The 4766-nt window shown below is 35.4% G+C and overlaps 1 pseudogene; it reads left to right on the plus strand.

Annotated features, from left to right (window-relative positions):
* Positions 1 to 3629: 3629 nt before the first annotated feature.
* Positions 3630 to 4256, plus strand: LOC149236507 (uncharacterized; annotated as a pseudogene).
* The last annotated feature ends 510 nt before the right edge of the window (positions 4257 to 4766 follow it).

The raw sequence follows: 4766 nt of genomic DNA on the forward strand, positions 1-4766 counted from the left end.
CCTCATATCATCACTGCTAACTCTATTAGTGTTGCCATTATGACTATGGCATGAGAATGGATGAACAACCTCCATTACGTCCCATTGCACTTTCTTGAGTGTTGTCAGAACCTCCTGTAGACATAGTGTTACATCAGACAGAGAATTGGAATTTTTTGAAATGTCCTATGGACAGGGAGCCCTTCATTGGGCATTTTATAATATTATTTTAATTTTTTTTAAACTTGTAAAAATCAAAATTTAAATTTCTTTTGACTGGTAAATTTTGTTGAGAACTTCTCCGACGTGCTAGAGGGCTTTAGAAGGGCTGTGATGTGTTCAAATTTGAACACTGCGTGGACCCCAACTTTGTTGTGTTGTTTTTATCAACATACAGATTTTTTTTAATATTAACACATGGGCTGCATGCAACCTCATAGTTGTTCTTGTCATTTTTTTGGGCAAAAATTCTCTATCAATAGTTACCCCTAGGATTAAGGCATTTGGACGGATAAGTAACTGGTATTCTCAGGGTAAGTAGTATTTGCATCTAGCAATCAAATTTTGGTATTCTCATGGTAATTGGCATCTGCATCTAGGAATCAGATTTTGATATGTGCATCCAAGAATATGTGCATCTGGGACTAACTATAATCAGATTCTGCCTGAACGTTTTCTGCATGCATCGCGGGTTGACTATTACGGAAACAAACAAGCAAGTATTTCAAAAAACTAAAACTTAGACTCTAGGGCTTGAACAAAACTACAATCCATAGGTCAGTCCATGCAGCTTCATGCTTGGACTAAGATAGTCTTCTATTAAGGCGATTGACTCACGCTTAAGGCATTAGGTGTGAAGCCCCCAATGATTTGCAAGCCTTAAATGGCCCAACTGATCAGAGTTTTCACTCTTCATTTCGAAGAGTGGCACAACTTATTTTCTCTTTCTAGAGACTGCAAGTTTCATTTTCATGTTTCGTTTCTATTGGAAATTTTCACAAGGGTAACTTATAGTTCTCACAGAGTGGAGATTCTTTGTATATAGTGTTTGATTATGCATAGCACTACATTGCAAGATCATGAAACACACTATTATATATTGTTTGGGATCCACCCCCAGTCAGGAACTGTTTTGGCTGTTACTGATCTGGAGTTGTAAATTTGGAAGTTTTGCTGCAAATATTTAGGAAACATGGTCAATGTTGGTGTAATTTTGTTAACTTTGAATTTTGATGCCTTTCTTGTCATGCCTGCACAACAACACAAATTTTCTCTCATCAAACCTATCTTTGATCTGAGAACTTCATATTTTGAACTTGTGAAGAATAGTCCGCTATGTTACTTTCTGAATCTAAATCAACACATCATCTCTTATTTGATACTAGATACTTAAATTTTTTTATCTGTACTTGCAAGTTCCACTAAATAATAGGGATAGACACATGAACTGTGCTTTGTTTGCATTGCAGAGAAAATTGGATGAGGCAAGATTCTCTCCAGGAGATAAAAATAAGGGGCTTCTTACAACGTACTTAAAACTTGGAATAGTAATATCATAACATATTCTATTCATTTGGGGTTTATTTCTGGTTATACATTATCAAGAAAATGAAAATAATGTGTTCTCTGTAGCTATTGTATAATTTTGTGTGTTAAACCAGCTGGTGTGAAATTAAGTATCACACAAGGTTTAGGCTGTGCACATGGCTACTCTCTTTTGGTTAAAACATTTTGGCTGGTTAAAACTGTGTTTGAACTTGGATGTTGTAGAAATATGTAGGAATGATGTAGTATTTTTGAATTTCAAGCTTTGTTTCAAAAACAACAGCTGAACTGGAATGGAAGGGTGATATAGTATCAAATCCCCAGCACCATGACATGTAAACTAAGAGGTTGAGGCCCCTAATGTTAGTAGCTCAATTCGGGGGAAGGTGTCTCGTTTCAAAGTAGGTGTAGGTGTAGGTGGGCATTATTGAACTAGAGTTAGCAAAAATCGCGTGCCCTTTATTCCCATTTTATTCTTTATATCCATCCAACCAACATATTGATTGGGGTACAAGGAGATTATATCACCATTAGTTATTTTTCTTAATTTTCCAAGGTCAAATGGATTGATTCTATGTCTTATTTAAAGCATGTGCTCTTTTCTAGATTAACAAATTTTCAATATTGCAACTATGTCCAATGTTCGGTTTCACCATCATTGGATGCAGTTTAGGCATGGTGGGAAGACCCAATTTTTCACTCTTTCAAGTTTTAATTAATGTCTCTGACCATTAGGAGCAACTTGAAATTATGCTCCCTGACCATTAGGAGAAAAATTGTTTTGTTAAAAATGGATTATATTTCAATTTGCCTTTTTTCTATTCCACCTCATAATTTCTCTCAAAATATGCTCTTTGCAGGCTCTATACAACCGGGCTTCCGAGTGACCTCAATACCTAAGTCGTTACTCATGGCATTACCATAACATTACATCATTGAGATCCATCTTCTCCTTGTCTAGAATACCTATTTACTTAAGACCTAGCTTGTACCAAATTACAAATTGCATCTACTTGTCGAGACTCTTTTTGCATCTGTCTATTACTCAGCATTGGTTGTTGGATTTGTCTCCTCCATTGTATAAATAAATTGGTAGTTTCAAGATCTCATTCCTACAGAAGTGATCATGGTTGTACTTACAAGATTAAAATTCAAGAAATAAATCTTTCATATAGAGTTTTCCCTTTTCCCCAAAACGAAGGCCCTTCCATGATTTGTTTCTTATCCTCAAGATTTCTGAAGTAGATAATGAAATATCCCCAAGCATGAAGAAAAATTGTAAAGTCCGCAGAAAAATTGTAAAGTCCGCAGTGCTGTAAAGTTTTATCCACCATTCCAGTACATCTGCTAACAAGCAAAGACAGTTGAACTTGTAGATCAAAGTGTCTTCTTTTTAATCCTTCAAAGCTTTGATAAGTTTCTCTTTTTTCTAAGACAAAACTGGATCTTCTACTTAGTAGAGGTAAAGTTGTGTGTAACTAATCCAAGACTTTTGTGGTCATTTGTCTTCAACCCCTTTCATCTGGTTTGACATGAGGTTGGTATATTGGTTTACTCCTACAATTGCTTGCAATATTGCAATATTAGTCACTGCATTTTTTATAATTGCAGCCTCTCTTTTTGAGTTTGAGAGCTAGACATAGAACCTTCAATGCTAGAAATAAGCTGCATCAAAAGAAACATCTAAGAATTCTTGGCATTCATCGATTTGAGTCTCGGGTTAAAAATCAGAGAACATACTGGAGTAAAGGTGCTCAACTCCATTGGCATGCTCAAATGGGCTAGTATTGTATCCTTCATTCTAGTATGGTTGGGCTAGTATTGTATCCTTCATTCTATTATGGTTGTCTATTGTTGCCAGAAAAAAACAAAAGAAAAATGTCTCAGCATAGTCCTTGATGGTGCTTGAATGCTTGTACAACACTTCTTTATTACTGACCTTCCCTTCCCAAAATGATAGGAAGGTAAATGTTGTTGAAGCCCCCATTACAACACATAAGCTACTTCCCCTGTGGAAGTCGAAGAGAAAAATATACTCCAAATTTTAATCTACTTATATACAATATTACTCTGTACTCTATTTTATTCAACTAGTAGTTGGTCAGATGTTTATGATCATTTTGGAAGAAAATCTGCTCACAGATCTTCATACAGATGACAGTGGAAAATTTAGCAGAAATGAGTTGCGGTCTTCCCTTGTTCAAATGGGAGTCAAGATGGGTGTTCCTCCCTTCACAGTTACCCCCGAAGGTGATGCTCTTCCGATAAACATTTTAAAGAAGCATGGGGTAGAAGGGACCAAAGAATTAGCCCAGGCTCAGTTTGCTCAGTTACTCGAGGGTATCTTGCAAGATCTAGCTAATTTTCTGGCTTCAAAGCCCATTGTTATCCAAGATATTAAGGTCTTCAATGGCTTACAACTGAGAAAGTTTCTGGAAGATGAAAAACTTTTAGAGCAAGTGGAAAATCTTATGTTCTAGCAGTTGGATGTGAATAAAGATGGCAAAGTTAGCAAATCGGAACTGCGGCCTTTAGAAGCCAATGAAACAGTTGAGTTGCTCTATGATCAGATCTTTGCAAGTGTCCATGAAGACCATAATGGCCAACTTGAACATAATGTGTTTCTGCACTTGTTAGTGGAGACGCTTACTGAGCAAATTGATGCAAATCCCATATTTTGTGATCAACATGACCCGACTTGGTCATACGCAACCTGTTTTAGCATTCGGTAAGAAAAGGAAAACGCTGAGTTTGGCAATATTGAATTTTGGAGGCTTGTTTTGACATTCGGTAAGAAAAAGAAAAGGCTCATTCTGAGTTGTAGAATTTTGAAAAATGTGAACATTGTGGCTGGAAGCTTGTTTTGAAATTCGGTAAGAAAAGGAAAAGTCTCATTCTCAGTTGTAGAATTTTGAACACTGTGAACATTGTGGCTGAGATGGTAGAAACTAGTTTTGCTAAATTCCTTTGGCAAAGTCCACTGCCTCGGCATGGACTTGCTGCTACATAGCTATGTTGTTTATTTGGGTGTGTTATATTTGGATATAGATATTTAGTTTAGAAGGTTATTGATTTATGTAAATTAAGTTTCATTTATAACTAACAATAAAATTATAACAAATAGCTATATTAACGAATAAAATAAATAAATTTATATAAATAATTAAAATAATTAATTAAATAAATAAAATGAAACATTAAATAAATATATCTTTTTATATATAGATAAAGGTATGAAGTCA

Source organism: Pinus tabuliformis, chromosome 8 (genome assembly GCF_031772625.1).
Source record: "Pinus tabuliformis cultivar Carrire ecotype Pingquan chromosome 8, CPIR1, whole genome shotgun sequence".
Taxonomy (NCBI): domain Eukaryota; kingdom Viridiplantae; phylum Streptophyta; class Pinopsida; order Pinales; family Pinaceae; genus Pinus; species Pinus tabuliformis.